This window comes from Anabrus simplex, chromosome 13, assembly GCF_040414725.1.
Source record: "Anabrus simplex isolate iqAnaSimp1 chromosome 13, ASM4041472v1, whole genome shotgun sequence".
NCBI classification, from domain to species: Eukaryota; Metazoa; Arthropoda; class Insecta; order Orthoptera; family Tettigoniidae; genus Anabrus; species Anabrus simplex.
In genome coordinates, this window is record NC_090277.1 from 37583424 (window position 1) to 37611361 (window position 27938).

Here is a 27938-nt window from a genome sequence, read left to right on the forward strand (position 1 = left end):
GTTTGGTGTCTATCTTGAAGACAATAATTCTTTCACTATGCTGGTCATAGTAGCTTACCCGCTGCCCTATTTTCTTATTCATTATTAAACCAACTCCTGCATTTCCTCTGTTTGATTTTGTGTTGATAATTCGGTAGTCGCCTGACCAGAAATCCTGTTCTTCCTGCCAACGTAGTTCACTTATACCAACTATATCTAACTTTAGTCTATCCATCTCCCTTTTCAGATTCTCTAATCTACCACAACGATTCAAACTTCTAACATTCCACGCTCCGACTCGCAGAATGTCAGTATCCATCTTCCTGATGATCGCCCCCTCTCGTGTAGTCCCCACCCGGAGATCCGAATGGGGGACTAGTTTACCTCCGGAATATTTTACCCGAGAGGAAGCCATCATCGGTACATCATTCATACAGAGAGAGCTGCATGTCCTCGGGAGTTAGTTACGGCTGTAGTTTCCCGTTGCTTTCAGCCGTATAGCAGTATCAACACAGCTAAGCCATGCTGAGTAGGTGTTATTACAAAGCCATACCAGTCAATCATCCAGACTGCCGCCCTTGCGACTCCCGAAATTCTGCTAACCCTCTTTCGATGAACCATTCCTTAGTCTGGTCTCTCAACAGATACCCATTCGATATAGTTGCACCTGCGGCTCGGCTATCTGCTTCATTGTGACACGCAACCCTCCCCACCGCGGCAAGGTCACATGGTTCGCAGGGGAGGAATTCAAAGGTAATAAAATGAAAAAAGTGTGTTTTCATGAACTTTTATTGGATTTGCAATGTTTTTTGGCGCTTTACTAATTTTTACCATTACATAAAATATCTGTCTTTCTTAATCTGTTTTCGCTCCAGGGTCGGTTTTCCCTCGGACTCAGCGAGGGATCCCACCTCTACCGCCTCAAGGGCAGTGTCCTGGAGCGCGAGACTTTGGGTCGGGGATACAACTAGGATGGGTAATCAGTACCTCACCTAGGTGACCTCACCTGCTATGCTGAACAGGGGCCTCGCGGAGGGATGGGATGATTGGAAGGAATAGGCAAGGAAGAGGGAAGAAAGCGGCCATGGTCTTACGTAGGTAGGGGCCTACATCCCGGCATTTGCATGGAGGAGAAGTGGGAAACCATGGAAAACCACTTCGAGGATGGATGAGAAGGGAATCGAACCCCCTCTACTCAGTTGACCTCCTGAGGCTGAGTGGACCCCGTTCCAGCCCTCGTACAACTTTTCGAATTTTGTGGCAGTGCCGGGGATGGAACCGGGGGCTCCGGGGGTGGTAGCTGATCACATTAACCACCCCATCACAGAGGCGGACTACAAAAAATGTATATTATTTATAATAATCAACAAGTAAACGACCAAATGCATAAATATTTCCTGAAAATGTATGTCTGTCTTGATTTGCGAAATTCCTCATACCTGACAGTGAAATTGGGCAACGTACCCGGAACTGCTTTGCAACTGGACTCTTTGACCTGCAAAGGAATAACCAGTGTGAAAAAAAAAGCGATTAGCGGGACTCGATGCAGTTATTACGAAGCTTGAATGCTAATCACACGACCGTCACCATCTCCTGCTCGTGACTGCAATGCACCAGTACATATTCAACGCGAAAATTTTCTTGCGATTTTCTCGAAAACGCCTGGGTACGCCTTATTACTGGCAAATTATGCTGTGTAATGAACTACTAAACTTGTACAAAGTTTGAAGATAATCCGTGATCCGAACGTCGTGGTCTCCCCTTTTTAAACATGTGTCCTGCGCTACAGCGTACTCTGGTCCTCCGCGAGTACTTACAGCTGTAAGCGAAGGGGATCGGTTGTGCGCTCTACCGCTATAACCGGATTACTCTCTCGTCGCTCCACTCCCAGCTCTAATCTAGAGCAAATACAGTAGAGACTTGTCAAGAGGTTGAGGGAGAAGTGTACGGTATTAACTCCGTGAACCTTAGTCTTGGCGAAGGCGTCCTGCATTCAACGTGACCGAGTACTTAAACAATTCTGAATTGTAACTTCTGGTACTAACCTAGAAGAAAGTATTTCTTCACACTTGTCGGTAGGTAAGCTGAAAATAAATATATTCGGTTATTATAGTGCTATAAAAGTTCAAAATCTGTTAGCAGTGCTATGGTCTAGAGACTTCATTGGTGTTACAAATTCAGCACTTTTCTTACCAAATTAACGGCACATTTCTTCATATATCAAGTGAAATAGTACATGCTTTACTTTCAATCTGTTTCTCATTGTGTATAATATTTATCTCCATTAGTTAACTGGTCGTTACACATTGTTCTGTGATTTATACTGCAGTGATGCTTTACTTTTGGTACTTAATTGCCTGTTTTCTTTAGCATAACCGAACCTCATGCTGGGTACTAATATGTTAAGCGACTAGTAACGAGGGTATGTATTGTAAGGCCAAAACAGGTGCTGGTCAAAGCATACCGTAATAGTTATAAATTTCCAAATAAGACAATTACCTCTATCCGGTTCGGTTTCGAAGTGGTAGGTTTGTTGTTTGAAATTGAGTTTGAGGTTGAAGTTATATGGACGATGAATCTATGGATAGTTGTTCTTCAGAATCTTCTAATCTGCCGCAAACCCAATTACCACCGAAGGTTCAAATGGGGCAAACGCCTCCGAATAGCGAACTTCCATCTGATAAACAAAGTGCTCAACTTGGTAAAGTAAGCCAGGCCACAAATGTGCCGGATTATTACAATAAGTTCCATTTCGGTCCCTATATAGTGGTTGTGGAATCATCAAATGACTAAAATATCCGTCAGTTGCACCCTATGGCATTAGGGAGGCATTTCTATGAGAATGATTTAAGTGTAAAATCCCTGCAGCGTAAGGGACGAAACCGTATTCCAGTGACTTTTCAATCAGCAGCGCAGGCAAATGCCTTTCTGCGAAATCCTATTCTTGAGACTCTTAAAGTAAAAGCTTATATACCCTCCTCCAACTCATTACGTGTGGGCCTAATACGAGGAGTTGATAAGAATTTACAAGATGAAGAAATACTCAAACAACTCAAATCAACTGTCCCGATTAAAGCAATTCAAAGGCTCAGATGCCTTTGCTGGCAAGATGTAGTGTTTACAGTGCACTATGTTTTTCTGGTATGGGCTATATCAAATTTGTTACTTTCATTGACCTGTCTCAGTCTCATCCTTGGCTTTGACAGTGTGAAAGTGACTGAGGTATGAGTGATGCTAGTAATACTATTGCTTATGCAGCCAGTCCCTATTATGAATGGTGTGAAAATATTGCTCATAGGGTCGGTTGGTGCATGCATTTCGGTGGGCTTGGCAGACTGATATGTAACAGCAACGGCTGGCTTGGTGAGGAAAGCAACGGGAAACTACCTCACTCCTCATTTCCCTCTTCAGTGTTGCCTAGGCTATTTATGACAGCTGTTGGCGGAGCTGCAGAGGATCAAACCAGCCTTCGGGCTGAATACCCAACGTACATACAAATCGAAAAGTTGTACAAAAATGATAAAATCGAATATTTACCCACTGGACTTATCAAGGTAATTTTTCGTGCGCAGAATTTGCCGCAACAAGTGTCCTTGCATAAAGGTTATTTAGATGGTGAGCCCTTTATTTTTGCCCCCATTAGGTGCCTAAAATGCCAGAGGTACGGCCATACCGAAAGACACTGCAAAGCACAAGCTTACAGATGTGGTATATGTTCTCAACAACATGCTCTTAACCAGTGCACTGAACATTTTACAAAATGCGTTTATTGCAAGTGAGAACATGTAACCGGCTCTCCCAAATTTCCAGAGCACATGTATCAGTTACAAGTTAAAAAAGTAACGAGTACTGAATACATCTCTTTCGAGGAAGCGAAATGTAAAGTAGCATTCCCTGCATATTATCCTCAACAAAGTCCACAACATTTTCCCCCCATTATCCCAAGAACCTTCTCCTCCTGAAAATCCCAGGAAGTGAAAATTCACGCAAGTCATCATGCAATCCCCTAAGCCCTCTCCTACCCCAGGTTACGATAGAGCGCGGTATATGACCTTACTTCAAAATGAAAACATTCCTCTAGAATGACCCGTTTATCTGCCAACTACTGTATCTGCTTCTCCGACAGTTCAACCTTCTATATCTACTACGCCAAATGTGTGTAATAGGGATATGTCGGCATATCAGGAACACCCGCTAACAAGTAAGAAGGACCTCCTTCAATAAGAAATCCATCAAATGTTACTATTTTTAATGCAAACACTCGGCAATGAGCCACAACTTACTCATCTTATTTATCGTTTACGAGACCGTATAGCTAATATCCTTAACATTAATGATAAACATCCTACAATGAAATGCTAGGATTGTAATTCCAAAAAAATATGATTCACAATTACTTCTGCAGGAAACTTTTGTTCATATTCTTATTATTCAAGAAACATGGTTTACTGCTCAATCCACATTTTCTCTTCCGGGATACAATATTGAATGCCAAGATGGCCCTGGCTGTGCTGGTGTAGCGATATGTATACATAACTCGTGCTCATATCTACCCTTTCCTATCCTTAGTCAGATCCCCCAAACTTTCGTTGTTGGCATTTCACATAGTAATTTACATTTAGTTAACATATACTGTCCCCCAGATATATATATTTCGGCAACACAGTGGTTCCATTTTTTTTTTTTCAATTTTATTCCTTATCACATGTTATTTTGTTTGGTAACCTCAGTTCCACCATACGGCATGGGGAAGTATAAACGATACCCCGAGAGGTTTACATCTCCTTTTTGCCTCACAACAGCATAATTTTACGATCCTTAATGACGGCTCCCCCACTAGACATTCCCCTCCTGGATCTCCTCTTCAGTGCTCTGGATTTAACTTTGTGTCGTGCGTACATGGCCCCCATGATTACTTGGTATACTTCATCAGACACGTACTCTAGTGACCACTACCCAGTTATCATTACTTACGGTATAGGTAGACCATGTACTTCGATGTGGGTAGCTAAACAAGCCAGTAATATGTGCACCTTTAGAAACTTCGATAATGATATTTATGTTTCGTACCTAAATATACATTTTAATAGTCAACACGGACGTCCTATAACATTTTCAATGCTCCTTACAATCCTTCATAATTATATTACTGATTTCCATCCATATAAACCAATAATCTTGTCTTCCTCCCGGCCCTTTCAAATTATACATTGGTGGGACAAAGAGTGTCATGAACTGATTAGACAATGTGAAATTTCATTTAAAACTTATCATCAATCATTAACGCAAGCCAACTACTTGTAGAACGTAAAGCATCATATCGCTTGAACTAAAATTATATTCAATAATAAAAGGAGAGCTGCTTGGAGAGCATTCATATTGTCCCTAACTACTCATGTCCCAGCGTCCCATTTGTGGAATGCAGTACAAATGATTACAAGAGCCTCGCGTAATCAAATACAACAACCTATTTCTCGAGATATACTCTGTACCTTTCTCACTTCCCTTACTCCTGATCATACAGTCCCACAACCCCCGTCTCCCTCCTTCATGCCTCACTCACATTTTACTACTTTAATACAACCTATACAATTGACTGAACTCAGAGCCGTATTGTTTACTGCTAACAGTTCCTCCCCTGGTCCGGATTACATAACGTACACAATGCTTCAGTTACTCCCATCTCATGCCCAACTTCTTCTTCTTAAGCAGTCGTCTCCAAACGGAGGTAGACGATCCACGCGACCAACTCCGATCTTGACGTTGCAGCCATGCCATGTGGATTCATTGGAAAATCTCTCAGGATCTTTAATGCAGTGGTTTCCCGTTGCCTTCTGCATCCTAATGCCGTTGACCAAACTGGTTCCTCTGCCTTTGGGAACAATTTCTTGTCCCCAGGACAATAGAGTGCCCTTACCCATACCCGCTCATCCACTCTCAAAGAGACTGTTGGCACTTGGTATATGGGATCTCCTTATACCGGGAGATAATCGGTCCCTTCATTCGTTAGCCGCCTGCATATAAAATATAATTTTTATATGCAGTCGTTGCCCCCTCTCTACCGCGGGGAGGTGAATATCGGGATTTCACAGTAATTGAAACAAGGACCAAATGGCATTTCCTTGTTTCTCTGGTTCTTTTGAGAGGACTCCTTAACTATTATAACGATATTTTGCAAACCGCGTGTATCCCCTCTCAGTGGAATGATTTTTATTTAAAACCTATACTGAAACCACATAAAACTCCCAACGACCCCAAGAATTACCATGGAATAGTACTTAGTTCTTGCTTAAGGTGCGTTTTCCAAGGTGCAACTGTAGCCGCCATGGTGGCCAGAGCCGCAATGACTGGGGTCGCCATTTACATTGGCGGCGGGCACGTGGAGACATGACTCCAGTCGCGCAGTCCAGTCCGTCAGAAATAGACAAATGTTAAAGAACAATATGGTTTGCCTAGTGATTGTTCGATTTTTACGGCGGAGTTATTCGCTATACAGCAAGCTTTACTTTGTGTTCAGCGACAGGGATATACGCGAGTTACAATCTATACGGATTCGCTGAGTGCATTACAATCTTTGGTTTCGTATGATTTATCCTATAATTGGTATGTATACAATGTCAAGAGTCTCCTTTATATGCTTGACAACGTCGGTATTTACATAACTTTAGTATGGGTACCAGGACATGTGGGTATCGAAGGCAATGAAAAAGTAGATTGTCTTGCAAAACAAGTTTCTCATCTTCCTGTTCCGAATACTAACAATATTGTTCCTGCTTCTGATTATGTAGTTGTTATCCGACAGGATGGTCGTCAAGAATGGCAGAATTACTGGAGACAGACTGCACAAGTCAAAGGTAACTTCTATTATCATTTACAACCAACACTTTTGGTTAAACCATGGTTTATACGAGGATCATATTCTAGACGCCATATTATTAACATCATTCGGTTACGGTTTAATCATGCCCTTACTCCACAATATAGATCTCGTTTCCATTTAACGCAGGATACAAACTCTTCGTGTGGTACAAATATTAGTAATGGCGACTCCAACCACATTTTATTTGAATGTTCTTTATATGCCAACCCCCGTAAAAAACTTATGACTAATCTCAAGCGACTCAAGCAGGTCTTTCCAACCAGTGTTTCTTGTTTGCTCTGTAATCCTACAGTCGATATTATTCGAGTGCTAAATTTGTTTCTAGATGAAGCCAATATTGTGTTATTATTCTTTCGGCAATATAGGGTGAGATTTGCTCATGCTTTTGAAGGTTCCATTTGAGTGATTCCTCATATCATTAGTGTATTACTTGAGGGTGCTATTTTGGATTATTAGAGTGTGTGAAACTTTAGAAGAAGTGTGATTGCAAGATTGGAAGTTTCCCGTATGAGAACAGTCTGCTCTAGCAAACTAGGGTTATTATGTGATAAAGTGAAGATCAGTGTTTTGTGTTTTCTACTTGCAAGCTCAAGCATCAATTATTGAACTGAAATTTTCATTTATACTAGTGTTTTTACATGAGTAAGGGAGTATTGACTGGGTGAAATGTCGTAGACACAGCCCATAAGCATCAGCAAGCAAGCAAGCAAGCAAGAAATAGACAAGAGCATGGGCAATTTCTTTAGTGGCAGGGCTTTCCTTGAAATTTTAATGGAAGAAGAAGAAGAAATGTTGTTAATGTGGTATCTTGGCCCAAAACGAAGGAAAGTCAACATATTTGAATCGCACTATGAAGAAGGATGCTGTAACATTTTAATTAACAGGCATCTTTTAAGTGATGAGACAAACTTCAGGAGGTATTTCAGACTGAGTGTTAGTTTAGTTATATTCTTGAACTTATAAAAAGTGAAATTTTGAAAACCCCCTGCAATCGGTACAAGAAGCCCATCAGCCCATCTGAGAAACTTGCACTTACTCTCAGGTACGGACATTTTAATCTTATTTGAACAGTGTTTAGCTCGGCTGAATAAATGTTTTTACAGTAAGACATAACGATCAGTAAATCTATTGTCTTAATTGACTTCAGTTTTTTTTTGCTAGTGGCTTTATGTCGCACCAACAGAGATAGGTCTTATGGCGACAATGGCATAGAAAAGGCCTAGGAGTTAGGAGGAAGCAACCGGGGCCTCATTAAGGTACAGCCCTAGCATTTGCCCGGTGTAAAATGGAAAACCACAGAAAGCCATCTTCAGGACTGCCGATAGTGGGGTTCGATCCCACTACCTCCCGGATGCAAGCTCATAACTGCGCGCCCCTAACAGCAGGGTCAACTCGCCCGGTAAGCATCAAGTTTAACAAACCCGCAACTTAATTGAGTGACACATCATTAATTGCACCAATATGTTCATTATTTACATTCTTAGACATGCCATTCCTTCGGTATAATTTCGTGGAAGAGGATATAATTTAATTTATGCAGTAGCATGTCTAGCGTAATACTACTCAATCTAGGGAATGAAGGAATCAATAAAAATGAAAATGCAGAGTGGGATTTACATTTTATTTAAAAGTACATATTTCACAGTATATTCATTTCTATAAATAATGACCCAGTAATCTTGACAAGATATCATGACTGTTGACATCTGTGCACGGCTCGACTTTTATCGGCCCGTGATTGACAGAGGAGAATGCTTGCAGAGGAGATGGTGAGCAATAGTCACTTGCCTCTGTCACAGCGACTGTGGCCACCAGCACTGCTCGCTACACCAGTGTGGCAGCTCGAGCCGCAATCGCTGCGAGTCGCAGACCAAATTCAAACTGCGCATGCACGGAGATGGAGACTGCTGATGCCGTGCGGCTACAATCGCCATTGTGGCTGCAATCGCACCTTGGAAAACGCACCTTAACATAAAACCTTTTGTAAAATTTTATTACGAGTAGTATGGTCTTTAGGCTATTATAATTTCTTCCCCAAATTTCAATACGCCTTCTTCAAAGATCGTAGTACCCAAGATCCAATCAGTATTCTACTCATTGATATTCTATTAGCCCGCTGGAGAAAACACACCACTATTGCTATATGTCTAGAAATAAACGGCGCCTATGATTCGGTTCCATCTCAACTCCTATGGGACAATTTGGCTTCAAAGGGAATGCCTTTGAAATTTTTAGCTATGCTGCATAAATTGTTTTCTTATCATACATTAACGATTAAATTGGCACATCACCTTCTATTAAATAACACTTGAATGCTTTATTATTCATCCACCTATTCAATACAATACAATTTTTAAAATTAGGACATTGTCCTTATCAAAGTTGTTAACATGAATAATATATTACATGGTACATATTTCGGCTATCAATAGTAGGCATCATCAGCCACATTTTTCACCTTAGGATAGATCAGGTACCTGATTAAAAATAATTTATGAATGCTGTTAAAAGCTATGTCATTTAAAATGTATTGGAGATTGTTAAACACTATTACAATATAAAATGTAGTATGCTGTTATTTGACAATGTTTGTGATAATATTGGAGTCTAAAAATATGATAATTATTTGACGTTTATGACATATTAAAAGATATTACAATAGAGATAAAAATCAGAAAACACATTCCATTTATTTCAGATGGCATATTGTTAAAAACTTATGGAAAGTTGAGCAATGGTAATGGTTGTTGGTTCTTGAAGTTATAAAATATTGATTTTCATTTATTTGCTTAAAAATATTCGAGAATTTTTATATGGTCTGGTTCCTTTTGAGATAATAGTAGTTGGAAATGTTGGTGCCGTAGGCTTCTTTGATGTGGTAAGAGTTTTAGACTAACTCTTACTCTCAACGTAAACTAACATCTCAGCGGTTGAAGGGAACTCATCGTATCTTTGGCTAACCACCGAAAGACAACAACGTTCCCTTCCAACTAATACGCTCACCACAACACGCCCAACAGCAAAGAGCCATACCCATTACAAACTCTTACCACAGCAAAGAAGATGGTCTAATGACGCCTATAAAGACTTCAGTGTAGCCTACGGCACCAACATTTCCAACTGCTATTATCTCAAAAGGAACCAGACCATATAAAATTTCTCCAATATTTTTAAGCAAATTAGGAAGGAAAAAATTCATGTATAGAAGGTAATTAAAGAAGCAGATTTTTTCTGAGGGTGTTGGTCAGAAACATTTGGTTTGCCTTACGCTAAACGGAACTTAGTGACTTTAACCTGATTTCTCGAGAAACTGAGAATACATCAATACATCGCTACATTTTATTTACTTACAGCATAATATGAATCAATTGCCTGGTAATAACTGTAGAACAAAGGTTACTTACCTTCTACAAACAAGTTCGCTATTAATAAGAAAACCCGTTCCAGTTTAATTATTTTATGATTTTAGTTTTGGCTCGGCGATGATGAATCAGTCAGTCAGGACAAGTTCTTTTATATATATAGATAGATGTAGGCCTATTACTGATCTTGTTGTTTGTATTTCACACCCATAACTTATTATGTAAAGACATCAATATAGCCTACAGCACTAACATTTTCAACTACTATTATCTCAAAAGGAACCAGACCATATAAAAATTCTCCAATATTTTTAAGCAAATAAATGTAAATCAATATTTTATAACTTCAAGAACCAACGACCATTACCATTGCTCAACTTTCCATAAGTTTTTAACAATACGCCATCTGACAACTAAATGTAATGTGTTTTCTGATTTTTATCTCTATTGTAATATATTTTAATATGTCATAGATGTCAAATAATTATCATATTTTAGACTCCAATATTATCACAAATATTGTCAAATAACAGCATACTACATTTTATATTGTAATAGTGTTTGACAATCTCCAATACATTTCAAATGACATCGTTTTTAACAGCATTCATAAATTATTTCTAATCAGGTACCTGATCTATCCTAAGGTGAAAAATGTGGCTGATGATGCCTACTATTGATAGGTGAAACATGTACCACGTAATATATTAATTTCATGTTAACAACTTTGATAAGGACGATGTCCTAATTTTTAAAATTGTATTGTATTGAATAGGTGGATGAATAATAAAGCATTCAAGTGTTATTTAATACAAATATTTTCAATACGGACCCAAAAATGAATTTTATCACATGTAACATCACCTTCTACCGAGTCGACAGACTTTGCATGAATTACCTCAAGGAGTGATACTAAGTGGCATATTATTTGCCCTCTGTACGGGTGATTTAGAACAGATTATAACACCATATGCCCGAGTTTTAGCATTTGTGCATGATTTCGTCATTTAAACCTCATACACTAGCATCAACGAATGCCGACAATCTATAGCAACCGTTATGAGTAAAATGTTCAACACACACGGTTTACAACTTTCTATTCCAAAGTGCGCTGCAATGGTTTTTACGCACAAACGCTTGTTTCATCATTCGCCTATTACTTTTGATGGATTCAGCACTTCTTTCACTACTCAACATACCTATTTGGGAATCCTTATAGATCATAACCTTACTTGGAAACAACATATTCAGACATTACGACACAAAGCAGATGGCTATCTTAAAATTCTAAAAACAGTCACGAGACTTCGATGGGGAGCAGAACCCTCAATAGCATTATCGCTTTATAGAGCAACTATCCGCTCATATATGGACTACAGTGCCAATTTCATAGATACGGCATCTGAAGCCACTTTACCTCAACTCAATATAATTCAACATCAAGCTTTACGAATATCTATCGGCACTCTCACAACCTTCCCAACCAATGCCCTACTCATAGAAACAAGTGAATGTCCCCTTTTAATAGACGCCAAATGCTTGCGAAAAAGTATATTCTCAAACAACTTACTTTGTCCCGTTCCACACTTATACCAAAGTTACAACTTCTCCACGAATATTATAGCCAACGCCCTCCAAAATATGGTCGAACCCCTACAGTATATCAGGCTTACGTTGAGATGAGTTTGCCTCGCAATTCATCATTACACTCCCTTCAGTTACCATGCATTCCTTTTCTTATAATAGCTTAAATTTTTCTCCCCATATTATTATTACCTCCCCATCATTTTCGCCGGATCAATCAACACAAACCCCATTTTTTACTTCAGTGAATAAGAAGCTCAAAATTTCTTCAACTGTACGTGACGTCAACATCTGTACTGATGGATCGAAATCTCATAGCGGTGTAGGCACGGCCTTTTTCATTTCCAATACGCTTACAACTGAGCAATTAAATCTACCGAACAGTTTCTCAATCTTTACAGCAGAAATCTTTGTGATTAGGCAAGCACTATTACATGTGCAACAACATTCCTTAAAAAAAGGTAAACATTTTCACCGATTCCCAAAGCGTTTTACAAGCTCTCACTTCTAATATACAGTCGTATAATGGGTACTTATATAATGTGAAATACCTTCTTTTTCAATTTGAAAGTTCGGGTGTCTATCTAACCTTAATATGGATAAAAGGACATTCCGTAAATCCAGGGATCGAAAAAGCTGATCTTGCTGCTAATGAAGCTAGTAGTTCCCCTCGGAGGCTTCCAGTAGTTACCCCTGTTCCAGATTATTATCCTTCTATTAAAGATGCCGCTTTACAATCTTGGCAGGAAATGTGGCAATGCACTTCACGAAAGAAAGGTAAATTCCATTATCAGTCACAGCCATATATTCCACGGAAACCAAGGTATCGTAAAGGCTCATATACATGGCGGCATATTAAAACATTATACATTTATGGTTCAATCATGCTCTCACCCCCTTTATATAAATATAAGTTTAATATCACTAATCTCCCTCAGTGTATACGTGGAAATCCCGAAGGCGATAGTAATCATTTGATTTTCCGATGTCCTCCGTATTCTTCCTCAAGACATATATTTCTCCAGCAATTAGTACAGTTAAATTTCCCTTTGCCAACAAGTGTTTCTGATTTATTATTCAAACCTTCTCCCAATATCCTTAAACTTATAAACCAGTTTCTTGATAACTCTAAATTAACTTTGTAAACAATGATCTTCTTTTGTTTCACAAAGTTCTCGTACTCCTACGTTCCCTTGACATATGAACTCAACAGCTGTTTGATTTGGTACGTAGCTTTCGGTCAATAACATGTGTATAGCAGAGTGTTTTCTGTGCACAAGTGCTTTGCTTATTTTGTGTGTGCTTAATCTGGAGCCTTCTTATAACAAACAGTAACGTTATACTCCTGATTTGTGATTGGGTAACATTAAAAAAACCAAACCCCTCTATCAAGAAGAAGAAGAAGATGTCCAGGGCTGGCACCGATGAATGGGAGTGCATTGTCTGTGAATTCTCATTATATTTGTCCATATGTTTTGCATTCCGCTGCTTGCGCCATCTTTTGTTTCTTTCTTGAGGTCCAGGGCTGACATCGATGAATAGGAGTGCTATGTCTGTGAATTCTCATTTTCTTCATATGTCCAGCGCAGGTAATTTGTTGAAAGCAAAATAGCATGATCCCTGGACCAATACATACATATATATTAAAAGGAAAATAGCATGATCCCTGGACGAATAAATCGTTTAATGAATCAGGGCACATGAAGTGACAGCCCTTCAAATTACATCGAATGAGAAAAATCAATAAAACAACACCAAAGATCTTCTGTGAGCAGACATCACACACGACAGTGTTAGACAAACAAAACACTTACGGAAGCACTGCGATGTAGCAGAAATAGTTGTTGTAAGGCAGTAAAGTATGTATTCTCTAAAATAAAATATTTTGGATTATTTCTTAATCAACCTCCGATTTGAGACTTTATTTGAGTAAAAGCAATTATTATCTTCCATTTATGACAAATATTACAGTGATATTTCGTGGATCAACATCATTCACATAACCTTGACTATTTTTACTGCATTTTATATGGCCTAAAGTAGATGTCCTCGGCGCAACCTAATAACCTGAATTATCTATTTAAGATGTATTAAATATTATTTAGAAAAACATGTGTTGGGGTGTAACACTTATTGCTTGTATTTAAAGGATTGTTTTCTTGGAGGTATTCATTGTTGTTATTTGTGTCATCACTCCATGTTATAGTTTGATGCAACTGACCATGCCACCATATCCACTTTTAGATTTCTGTATAACTGCTACATTCTACATCTACACTAATTAATTTGTCATATTTATGGTTTGGTCTACCCCTATCGTTCTTACCACTTACACTTCCCATTAAAACTAACTGAACAAATCCTGGTTGTCCTATGATGTGCTCCACCATTCTATCCTTTCTTCTCATCAAATTTCACCAAATTGTTTTCCTTTCACCAATTTGATTCATGACCTCGTCCTTTGTGATAATATCTATCACATCTCTCATTCAGCATTCCTCTACAACACTGCATCATGTGGTTATATAACTGAGGTGGTTAATATCCATTACGTGAACTGTCCATTTTTTATTCTTGTGTATAAACATATCAAATTTGCATAACTTTTTTTCCCTTTTGTCATGTACAGTTGCCTGGATGTGGTAGATAAACTATGTATTGCCATAGTCAAAGAAGTCTCTTCCTCATTTTGCTCAGCAGATGCGCACTGACTGAACAGGTATGCGCTAGATAATTCACCACCACAGTCCCTGTTCGATGCAATGGATGATATGAGCAAAAATGAGATTTATCCCATGAGACATAGGCTATCTCAAAGAAGGATTGAAGTCACTTGTGAGATAGATCTCACTATGTAGATGAATAAAGTTTGTCCACTAACAAGTTGTGTCTCTTTCGGTTTTATGAGTATCTCCCACACTGTCAGCTGACTCCACAGTCATTTGATGAAGATTATACGAAAATACGGCCTCAGTTTCCTGAAATGTGCTTCAGGGATAACACTGCTATGGGTCGAATATGCCACATATGTCATGATATCTTAAATACTGCGTGCATTCGAACGAGCCCTTATATTCAGATAAAATACCATGACCTGACCATTAATCAAACTAGAGTTTCCAGGTGATTGGCAGACTCACTACCCCTAGTCCGCAGCGCTGCCGTGACTTGAAATCTTGCACCCACACACCGCAGCACACACTCATTCACACAAGCCCAACACACACTCTGCTACCGAAGACACGCACACGTACATACGCGCACACATACATACGCATACACGCACGCATACACACACCAACAGGTCCGTGAATACTTACCAACTTACCTCATGAGACAAGGCCGTGGACGGGCTGGAACAGACAAACAGTCTGGAGCTGGACTCGAACCAAATTAGACTAAAGGGAGGAGCGGGAGACGGAAAGAACCCAGGACCCTTCCCGATAAATGAAAGAACGGGTCAAATACATGGGGTTTATTAATGAAAATAAAGCAAGATACGGCAATAAGAAAAAAATTCAAGTTTGAAACATTACTCACGGAGATATGCGTAGAAACTTATCGTGTAGGTTATTCATCCAATCATATCAAGAGGCAGATTGAAAACATATCAAACATCTACACAAGCCTCTTACAATCACAAAACTTGTAACGTACGATTTACTTCCTCCACGTAATTTCATACACGCGACGTATGACACATTCGTCCTCGCAATGAACTAATAACAGTGAACATACATCGAAAGAACTTACATGCACATCAAATATAAACATTCACGTAACATCTCACACATCTCCATGAATATGGACCAGCATCCCAGAGAAGAGATCCATCACGCAACAATCCCCCATTTGAAAAAGCACAGCATCCCAGAAAAAGAATAAACATGGCTGCCATAGTTACGAGGCGAGTAAACAATGCTAACAATGAAAGAAGACTCATTCAAATGAAAGCAACAGACGCAAATACATAATTAGGCCAGCAAATAGCCCGAGGAATGAAAATAAGAGAATGTAAATAAAACTTTAAAAAATAACACTGTAAGGAGAGGAGAATGCTGTTAATCAGGCAGGCATACAGCACAGCCACACGTACACACACACACACACACACACACACCATAGAGACCCAACAGAAATGTATACAGGTAGAATAATCAGTTTTGTCCAGACACATAACGAACACAGAGAGATCCGCATAGCAAGACATGTGCTTTCATGGACTCATGAGCTCAATACAAGACGCGTAATATAACAGAGGATTGCCGCATCATGGCAAGGCATATCCCCACTTAAATCACAGTAACATCATCGTAAACATCACGCCCACAACGTATTCATATCGCCTCGCCACGGACGAACATGAATACCAGTCATAGCGTCAAAACACAACGTCACGCATCAAGAGCTTGGCCATGAGAGAAATAGACGAATAAATAAAAGGCAGTAGGTCTCAAACTTCAGATCACATACACGCCAAACAAACATACAACCGACCAAAACCATCCTCCGTCCTTGCAGGTTTACGTCTCACAAAAAGAACACACAAATACAATGGAAACTAAGAGTAAGGTGAAATGCAAAATTAACAGTAAAATGTATACGACTAATATGCCCACGCAACCATAGCAAGCCAAAAAAAAGGTTACCTTAATAGTCAGGCGTTGCTCAGAACTTTAGGTAGTCACAAAACAGCGACTCACATTAAGAGTCGGGCATTCAAGCAGATAAATCCACTGCAGGAAAAGCAGACGACACAGGTAAAAGATCTCGTATCTCAAGATGCACATTATTACATCGGCCGCCATGATGGCTACAACCGTCATGCGACCTTGTTTCAAAGAAGGCGAGCACAAGACTCCACTTAGAGGGCACTTCGGCTGATGGCCGGAAGCGCGCTCTGTCAAGGAGAAAACGAGTCATACGTCACGTCCAGGGAATAGATCGACCAAAAAGTCGATAGCGGTCAAAGAATGTATTACATACAGAGGAGTGCGCCACCAAGGGAAACTTGGTGCGGCACATCTTCCCCACACCCCCTTGAAAATGAGTCCTTACTTGGTGATCAGGCAAGAAGGGCTCATTTTACCACGGGTGAAACTTAACACTAAGTGTGTACACACCCTATAACTAAGCCTATCAATTAAACAATAACTTTAAACATTAGACATGGACAACAGAAAATGAAAACATCTATACACACATCATAGTTACACCTTATTTTGGAGATATACAATATAATGAACGTCCTTTCGTTATCAAACACAGATTCATTAAGAATTATGCAGGCGTCAGTGTCCTTTCACCGAGTGATAATCGACTCAAGAGAGAGTTATGGCAAGTCAGGAAAACACATGTATTTGTCGATTAATAATCCAGTGAACTAAACAAGTCCAGACCATTGTATTCCATTACACTCCGACCTCTTCTCTGTCTCTAAGGGTGGGTTGCGAAGGAATTTGGTCGAGCTATCAGTACGTTTCTTTTCCTCACAATACAAGTGTTTCTCACAGGGCAATCATTACCTGAAACACAAAACAATATAAGCATACGTGCTTGCAACAAGTCAAAGTTAACTCCATATTGTCAAGTCCAATACATCTTAAGGGTGCTAAATAAATCAATGTTACGAACATCTGGAGTAATACTTTTTTAACATGGAAACGTGCGCCTTTGATTGCACACGGCCGGAGAGATCCTCCACTTTTACCGTAACAGGTCCCAGAAACTCAGTGATCCTTCTGGGCTCAGACCACTTTCGACACAACTTTCTACTAATGTGATCCATGGTAGAACTGACAGGGAACCTCTTTACCAGGACCAGATCTTCGACGCGGAAAGGCACAGGCATTCTTCCCTTGTTATACCTCTGGGCCACCCTGTCTCTGGCTTTAATCAGTTGCTCGGAGGCTATCTTCCATTTCTCCAGGACATCCAGACGTCGGGAGGGTTCGGAGAGATACTCCACATTCCATTTCAAAGACAGTGGATCGTTGGGGACCCTGCCCAAAAATAATTCGGCAGGAGTGAACCGGCTGGACTCGTGCATGGCAGTGTTGAAACCTAGGCTGAGAAAAGAGAGATAGCAATCCCAAAGGGATTGGGTGTTATAATGGAAGGCAGACAAACAGATTTTTAGATTTCGATTAAATCTTTCAACAAGGTTCGGTTGAGGGTGATGAGGGCTTAGACGGATATGTTTTATATCCCAGGAGAAGCATAAATTATGGAACTTAGCGCCGGTAAAGATCGAAGAATAGTCAGAGACAAGCGTCCTAGGTGGACCAAAACTCCGAAGATGTGTTTAGTTAATAAATTCACCGTGACGTTAGAATTAATTTTACGAACAGGGAACAGCCAAATGAATTTAGAAAAACCGTCGATAACAGATAAGATACCCACGTTGCCAGATTGAGATCGAGTTAGGGGTCCAAAGAAATCAATGAATATTTTCTCACCAGGAGAATTGGCAACGTCGGCGGAATGAAAACCGATCTGAGTATTCTGAGCAGGCTTACATTTATGGCAAACATCACAGATTTTGACATACTCGAAGACTTCCTTTTTTAAGTTCGGCCAGTAATAATTCCGAGAAATTTTATGAAAGGTTTTTAACTGACCGAGATGAGTGCCTAAATGAGAATCGTGATAATAATTTAGGATCATGGGTCTCAGATTCTGGGGGACGAAAATCTTTGATGTACGGTTGTGAAGACCTTTGTGACACAGAAGGCCCTTCTTTATTTCAAAGGATTCCCAACCTTGTTCCTTCTTCGAAAGTCTATCGGCTAGACGGATACATTCATCGTCTTTCTTCTGGAATTCAGACAATTCGGAAAAACTAAAAGGGTAGTTCTGAAGGATGCAGACAGGAAGATGATTATCGGGGCTGCACCCGATCTCGCAGTCAGTAGTCTCACCACCTTCAAAGATGCGCGATAAACAATCGGCAACAATGTTATCTTTATCCCTTACATGAACAACAGTGAAATTGTAAGACGACAGTCGGAGAATCCAACGAGCAGTCCTCCCTAACCTTTTGACATTGGCAGCCATCCAAGATAGTGCTTGGTTATCAGTATGAATCCAGAAATGTCGGTGTTCGAGGTACGACTGAAATTTCTCGACACCAAGGACAACAGCCAGACATTCTTTCTCGTACGTGGAGTACCTGGTTTGAGAGTCGAGCAATTTCTTACTGAAATAAGCAATGGGGGCAAGATGATCGTTCTCCAGTCTTTGGTTCAATACAGCAGAGACAGCAATATCACTAGCGTCACACTGAAGGACAAATTCCCCGTTAAAGTCAGGGTTGTGCAATACGGGAGCTTGACAGAGGGCATCTTTAAGTTGGCAAAAAGCTTGCTCTTGAGCATCGCTCCAGAAGAAACGAACATTTTTCTTTTTCCACGAGTTCAGGGGGCTGAGATTTCAGAAATGTTGGGGATGAATCTAGAATAAAATCCAATCATGCCAAGAAATCTACGGACAGCTCGTAGGTTCTTTGGCCTGGGAAATTCACGAATGCATTTCACTCTCTCAGGATTAACAGATATGCCGGAGCCGGAAACGGTATGTCCTAAAAATGTTATCCTTCTAGAACACAAAGATGCCTTCTTAGGATTGACAGTGAATCCGTGCCTCTTCGACCTAGTGAAAAATTCGCGAAGATGAGCGACATGTTCCTCAAATGTGTCAGAAAAAAATCACGACGTCGTCTAAATACGAGAATAAACAAGACAACTTTAAATCACCGAAGACGGAGTCAAGAATGCGACTCAGCGCTTGGCCGCCTACTGAAATGCCCGTAGGGACCTTATTAAATTGATATAAGCCAAAAGGGGTGGCAAAAGCCGTAAATTCTCGGCAACTAGGGTCGAGAGGAATCTGGAAATAGGCAGAATTGAAGTCGAAAACACAGTAGAACTGGGCCTTCCCGAAAGATTGCAGGGCAGACTCGATGGTTGGGAGAGGAAAACTGTCGAATACAACACTGCGATTTAAAGATCGATAGTCAATCACAAGACGAGATTGACCATCCTTTTTGGGGATCAGAAAGGCGGGGCTACTAAAAGAAGACTTTGATGGGCCAATAACACCTTTCTCTAGCAGTTCATTGATACATTCTCATTGCAGCGAGCTTGGGAGGGGAGCAACTAAAAGGAGGGTGTCTAACGGGAGTACATCTTTCAGTTCGATGCAGTACGAAAATTCTTTGGCGCACCCTAATTTGGCAGTAAGTACCTTGGTCATTGGAAAGATCAGATGGATCGATAAGGGGAACGCCGTTTGATACAAGGCATAACGGCTTATTACCAGAAGGAACCTCAAAGTGGAAGTTTTCATTTGATTGAAAGCGAAAGGCAAATGAACACCTGATAAAATCGATAGATAACCCGTTGGCTAACATGAAATCAGATCCAAGCATGAGGGGAACAGTCAAATCGGGAACAACGTTAAAATTCCAGTCCCAGGAAAAATTGTGAATTTTGAAATGGATACGAACACATACGAAGGCCATTGGCAGACACGTAAGTTGCGGAACATTCACTATCTCGAAGATGTTTCAAAGCCATGCCTTCTACCACAGACTGATTTACGAAAGAGCTCGAGGATCCGGTATCCAGTAGGGCATATAGCGAGCGCGAGCCGGAAATAATTTTAGCCCAAGGAGACGCAAAGGGAAGACCACAAACTTTGCGATTTGAAGAGGTTTGGGGCACCAACGACGGGCCTACTCGTGGGTGCGGGATCCGTTTCCCTGGTTTCCATTGCATCGAGGACAGATATCACGAAATACGCCAACTAGGCCACACTGACAGCATTTTACGGGGGGTCTCGAGTTACACTGCATGAAGACCTTTCCCACAATTCCAGCATTTAATGGAGTCGGTCCCCCTTCTACGGGGTACGTTTTGATTTTGAAGAGCACCTGCCATCTTATTTGAAGAGTGAGGAGGTTTTGACCGGTAATCAGAACGATCAGTGCACGACGCAGGAGAGAGCGGTTGGGCAAAGGAGACCGATTTAGACACAGAGCGACAGGCGGTATCAGGGAAAGAACAGGTATCGGGCGGAGGAGGGGGTTGGTACAAGTGATTCAGTTGAAGAGCAGACTCGTATTCACGCCCTAGATTGATTATATCATCCACACAATTTACCTCAGATCTCTTTATGAAGAGTTTATAGTTAGGAGCCAAATTACGGTAAAATGTATCAAATATTTCAGTCTCATGAATGTCAACATCAAGACGGTTAAACAAGGTAAGGATACCAGTCGCATATTCATCAATTAGTTCGTTAGGACCTTGGGTTCTCCGTAGGATCTCTTGTTTAAGAACAAAATTCATGTCTGATAGACCAAACCTAATTTTAAGTTCTTTTGAGAAATCGGACCAACATTTGACTTTAAATTTATTTAATCGGAACCATTTACTTGCACGCCCCTTTAACATACCGGGGATGACAGGGACAAACAGGTCTAGGGACATAGAAGCACACGCAGCGACGTCTTCGACTCTCTCTAAGAATTCGATTACGGAGAAACCTTTTTCCTCGCCGGAAAATTTCAAATTCCATTTTCGAATAACATCAAGCGCAGGATGACATTGAGATGGCCCACTCACGATAGGCTGAGGAATGCGATTTACAGTATGAACATCCATGCTAGAGATAAACTCATTAGGGCAATTGTTTACAGCAATACTCTCATTGTTGTGATCAGAGTTTGAATGAACGGAATTACCTTCCATAGACGTGCCTGAATTATTTTGCATATCAACACTGGGAAGATTTTCACACGCATTGTCTTGTATGTTCTCCATTGTTTACAGATATGATAAATAATGCAAGAGCAACAGTCAACAATGACAAAATCACAACCAAAGTTATACACAAGATTTAACGGAAGTATGCTGTGAAATAGCATCAATTAATATATATTATTCATGGCACAGTATAAACACAAAAAGGAGGACTTAATTTTAAAAGAATCCAGCTCTGTTCCACCGAGAATCAGCCCCTCGGTGAAACTTTCCAGCCACGAACCACGCTCTGCTACCATCTGCACCCACACACCGCAGCACACACTCATTCACACAAGCCCAACACACACTCTGCTACCGAAGACACGCATACGTACATACGCGCACACATACATACGCATACACGCACGCAAACACACACCAACAATTCCGTGAATACTTACCAACTTACCTCATGAGACAAGGCCGTGGACGGGCTGGAACAGACAAACAGTCTGGAGCTGGACTCGAACCAAATTAGACTAAAGGGAGGAGCGGGAGACGGAAAGAACCCAGAACCCTTCCCGATAAATGAAAGAGCGGGTCAAATACATGGGGGTTTATTAATGAAAATAAAGCAAGATAAGGCAATCAGAAAAAAAATCAAGGTTGAAACATTACGCACGGAGATATGCGTAGAAACTTATCGTGTAGGTTATTCATCCAATCATATCAAGAGGCAGATTGAAAACATATCAAACATCTACACAAGCCTCTTACAATCACAAAACTTGTAACGTACGATTTACTTCCTCCACGTAATTTCATACACGCGACGTATGACACATTCGTCCTCGCAATGAACTAATAACAGTGAACATACATCGAAAGAACTTACATGCACATCAAATAAAAACATTCACGTAACATCTCACACATCTCCATGAATATGGACCAACATCCCAGAGAAGAGATCCATCACGCAACAATCCCCCATTTGAAAAAGCACAGCATCCCAGAAAAAGAATAAACATGGCTGCCATAGTTACGAGGCGAGTAAACAATGCTAACAATGAAAGAAGACTCATTCAAATGAAAGCAACAGACGCAAATACAAAATTAGGCCATCAAATAGCCCGAGGAATGAAAATAAGAGAATGTAAATAAAACTTTAAAAAATAACACTGTAAGGAGAGGAGAATGCTGTTAATCAGGCAGGCATACAGCACAACCACACGTACACACACACACCATAGAGACCCAACAGAAATGTATACAGGTAGAATAATCAGTTTTGTCCAGACACATAACGAACACAGAGAGATCCGCATAGCAAGACGTGCTTTCATGGACTCATGAGCTCAATACAAGACGCGTAATATAACAAAGGTTTGCCGCATCATGGCAAGGCATATCCCCACTTAAATCACAGTAACATCATCGTAAACATCACGCCTACAAACGTATTCATATCGCCTCGCCACGGACGAACATGAATACCAGTCATAGCGTCAAAACACAACGTCACGCATCAATAGCTCGGCCATGAGAGAAATCGACGAATAAATAAAAGGCGGTAGGTCTCAAACTTCAGATCACATACATAAAACCGACCAAAACCATCCTCCGTCCTTGCAGGTTTACGTGACACAAAAAGAACACACAAATACAATGGAAACTAAGAGTAAGGTGAAATGCAAAATTAACAGTAAAATGTATACGACTAATATGCCCACGCAACCATAGCAAGCCAAAAAAAGGTTACCTTAATAGTCAGGCGTTGCTCAGAACTTTAGGTAGTCACAAAACAGTGACTCACATTAAGAGTCGGGCATTCAAGCAGATAAATTCACTGCAGGAAAAGCAGACGACACAGGTAAAAGATCTCGTATCTCAAGATGCACATTATTACATCGGCCGCCATGATGGCTACAACCGTCATGCGAACTTGTTTCAAAGAAGGCGAGCACAAGACTCCACTAAGAGGGCACTTCGGCTGATGGCCGGAAGTGCGCTCTGTCAAGGAGAAAACGAGTCGTATACGTCACGTCCTGGGAATAGATCGACCAAAAAGTCGATAGCGGTCAAAGAATGTATTACATACAGAGGAGTGCGCCACCAAGGGAAACTTGGTGCGGCACAACCTTGAAAAAATGTAGGCATGTTTTGTAAGCGAGGAACTGGTGGAGTCAAACAGAATTTAGAAATGCCTACATGGCATCAAATTATCTCCTGCCTGATGTAACCCAGGGGCTCTCAGTTTGGGGTTGCTACCACAAGGTCCTTAGCTGTGCCATGCTTTTCATGTTCATCTTTGCTAGATGACTTCCTTTAGTTAACTGCTGTACTTTGTGACCCCAACAGAATTAGTTTTCCTAGTACCCCATTTTAAGTTACTTGGTGACCCTTCCATTCGTTTTTCTAATTGTTGGACTTCTTTCTTTTTTTCTTCAGAATAGAGTTAAGAGAGGATGGTTGTTATGTTGTATTTCCTCCTCAAACAACAATTGCTACCACCACCAGAATGAAGGCACCAGCAAACGAAAAGTTAGGGCCTAGAATTGTGTGAAAATACTCCCCAGGTCTCAAATGGAACAACAGTTGACTGAACGAGATTGGATAGGATAGAGCATAAAAACAGTACCAGACTCAACTAAGGCCCCATGGTCACTGATTGTCGCTCCCCAGTTAAGAGATCTGAGGGCCCCTTTTAGTCACCTTTTATGATAGGCAGGGCTTACTGCACTCACCCTTATGGGCAGTTCAATCAACTGCTGCTATAGTGGTATTGAATGCAGATCTTGCTTGCCACTCAGTCTTATTTTCTAATACTTGTCTAGTTGTTGGAAATTAGCATCCAAGCTTTTGCTTGTGACCTAATTTCTGTAACTACTTGCCAAAGCATTCTGGCCAATACTTATATCTTTTACTAAACCACAACATTTTGCAATCTGGTGTTATCTACGTTATGCCAAAAAGTAGATATTTCTCCTTATTTTTAAGAGCTCCATCTCATTTTTCATGTACTGGCTTCTGGATGTTGTGATATCCACGTTTTCTGTATGAAAGCTTTAGACATCTTTGTAATTATGTTCAAGAGAATCTCTTCATGCTTAACACATTTATTACCTGTTGTAAAACCACCATCAGGTTTTGAGCCTGATGTCTATCACTGAGAGTCACCTACTGGGCAGTCTCAAGCTCTGAGATTTATCTCCATTCAGTAGGATGGAGCTCCAGTTTGTTCATGCACATATGGAGATATATCTCCTAGAGAATCCCGGAACAAGCTGTAACTCAAGGGGCAAAGTTTACTGCTGAGACAAAGATATTTCATTCACCTACATTTCAGATACATCTCAATGTTTCTGATGCAAGAAATAGATGTCAAGTTTATTCATATGTAGGATACATCAAAGAGTATGCAAGTGGCATTGATTAATGGTTATGAATTTCATGTTTTTGGTCCGTATTGAACTGAGAATAATATATAAGTAATAATAATAACAACGTAAACGTTTCCACCTTTTCAATACTAAAATATATTCACCAAATTATAAATTACATGGTACTAGTTTCGACCCATCTAGGGGTCATCATCAGCCGTATTGGAGCAAAGATCACTTTTGGTGAAATCCTAAGAAAATGGGTCGAAACTAGTACCATGTAATTTATAATTTTGTGAATATATTTTAGTATTGAAAAGGTGGAAACGTTTACGTTGTTATTATTATTACTTATATATTAAGTGGCATTGAGTAAATTTTGTTGCTAGAAAGTATAATTCAGAAAAGTGAGCTTCCCCAATTTGTTTTTGCACAAGGGCAAGGGGCTCAGTATTTATCAGTAATGTGCTACTTTTATAATTCTTTACAAAAGTTATTAAAGCACTTGTCACAGCATAAAGAGTTTTTCCGGTAAGAAAACTTACCTCTCTCGTTGAGCCATTTATTAATGCATTTCCCACTTACTCTTTGCCATATGTCTGTTGTTGTGCAGTTTGTTATGTGTATGGATGTTATGTTGATGCACAGCATCTCCGCTCTTTCTTGCAGTCATTCTAACCTCTTGGAAATTTGCATTATTTCTGTACTTTCTAGGCAGACATAACTTTCTACCTATATTTACACTTAATTCCCATATGAATGTAGACCTAGTCCATGCCTTTCCTTTAAAAGCAGACCTCCTTCTGCAACTGCTTGTCACAGACACCCATTTTCAAACTGTTATTGCTCCATGGTTCGATTCTACCAAATGATACATCTATGTGTTACATACTGATGGGATTACTAACTAGTGTATATATAAGTGCAGTGACTCTGTTCCTTTGCTTCTGTGCTATGCATACTTTGGCTTACCTTTGTAGCTTTCTTTTTGAAAATGGGCATGATAGCCATAAACAATGACATCAAGAGACTCCTCGGATTGAAATAATCACACCTACTGTCTGACAACAATATTAAATATAAATACATTTATACATATGTGCATATATACTTACATCTTCATTATGGTCTGTTCAGCCATCAGACTGTAAGCGTCAGTGAATTTACTAATCACCACCACAATTCTCTATTCATGACTACTTCTGGGGCCACATTTAGTACTATATCCCTTACCTTTAAAAGTTAGAAACTGAGTCTAACCATTGTTGTCTTGTTCTCCTACTTCCCATACCCTCCATAAGAGGGTCTATTATTCTCTTAAATAACCCATTCTCCTCAATTTGCCTTACATGACACCTCAACCAAAGCTGGTTTTTGCATAAAGCTTCATCAAAATAATTTCTAACTTATCTTTTATTTCCTTACTCAGAGTACCCTTCTGCCATTGTTCCCACCCTTGTGTACCAGCAATCAGTCTCAGTAATTTTCATGTCTTCTAACTTATTAATAAGATATCCTGAGTCCACCCAGCTTTCACTCCCGTAAAGCAAAGTTGGTCTGAAAACAGACCAGTGTAAAGATAGTTTCGTCCATTAGCATATATCTTTCTTACAGAATACTGTTTATCGCAACTGACAGCTCACTGTATTAGCTTCGCTGCATCTTGATTCAATCTCACTATGCTATTGTGTTAATAGAATACACTTCCTAAATATTTGAAATTATCTACCAGTTCCAGCTTTGTATCCCCAATCTGACATTGAATTCGCTTGGATTTCTTACTTACTGACATCAATTTAGTCTTGGGAAGTCTAGCTTACATACCGTACTCATTGCACCTATTTTCAAATTCCAAGATATTAGAATGCATGCTTTCAGCAGACAATAATTAAGATGAAGTTGTCGGCATAGGACAAATTGCTTACTACATTTTCACCTAACTGAATCCCTTGCTGTCACTTGGGATATTTCAGTGGATGACCAATGTAAACTATGAAAAAAGGTGAAACATTACAGCCTTGTCTTATCCTTGTAAGTACCTTGAACCAAGAACCTATTCGACCAGCTCAATTGTCAACATAAATGCATTTGATAGCTTTTAATAATCTACCCTTAATGCCATAGTGCCCCAGTATGGTGAACATCATTTCCCTCCATACTCTGTCATATGCCTCCTCTAAATATATGAAAGTAAACATAACTCTCTGTTCATCTCGTAGCATTTTTCATTTATCTGGTACATACTGAAAATCTGATCCTGACAGCACCTCTATGGTCTGGAACCACATTCGTTTTCATCCACCCTCTCCACTTCTGCACGTGTAAATTTACCAACATCATTTTCCTTCTCTCTAGAAGCTTGTTTGTTGGTGACATCACCAGGAAGATTTCCTTCTATGTTGAGAAGATTTTCAAAATATTCCTTCCACCTGTCCAGTGATTCCCTGGGATCTGTTGTGAGTTCACCTGACTTACTCAAAACATCATTCATTTCCATTTTCCCAACCTTTGTAAGGTTCTTTATTATTGTCTAGCCTTTCCAAATTTTTACCAAAATCTTCCTATGACATCTTCGATCCAGCACCTATTTGTTTCACTCCAAGTCATCTATGTACATTTCCCTATCTGTATCAGTCTTTGTTTGAAACATTTTCTGATACGCCTTCTTTTTACTTTTACAAGCTACACTCACTTCATCATTTCATCAAAACATTCGCTTTTTCCCATCTTCACATACAATTGTTCCTAGGGATTCTCTTCCGATTTCTCCTACAGCATTCCTGTATACTACCCGTCCTCTTTCTATATCCTGAACCATCTTACCGTCCATTGTTTGGAACTTTTTGCTAATCATATCCTTGTTCTTCTGCCCAATTTCCTCGTCCTGGAGGTTGTCTACCCTTATTATTCTGCATACAGATTTCACTTTCTCCTAGAGCCTAGATTTACTTAGTTCACCATGGATCAGACAGTGCTCCATATCATCGAAAAATTCTAGAAAAGC

General features: G+C 40.0%; 1 protein-coding gene across 2 annotated transcripts in view; it reads left to right on the forward strand.

Moving 5' to 3' along the window:
* Positions 1-1811: 1811 nt before the first annotated feature.
* LOC137502948 (gastrula zinc finger protein XlCGF46.1-like) overlaps positions 1812-27938 on the forward strand; it is an 88012-nt gene continuing 61885 nt past the window's right edge. For both annotated transcript variants that reach the window (XR_011018943.1, XM_068230189.1), the window contains exon 1: positions 1812-2054. The gene's annotated coding sequence lies outside the window, so the exon portion shown is untranslated. The remainder of the gene's footprint in view (positions 2055-27938) is intronic.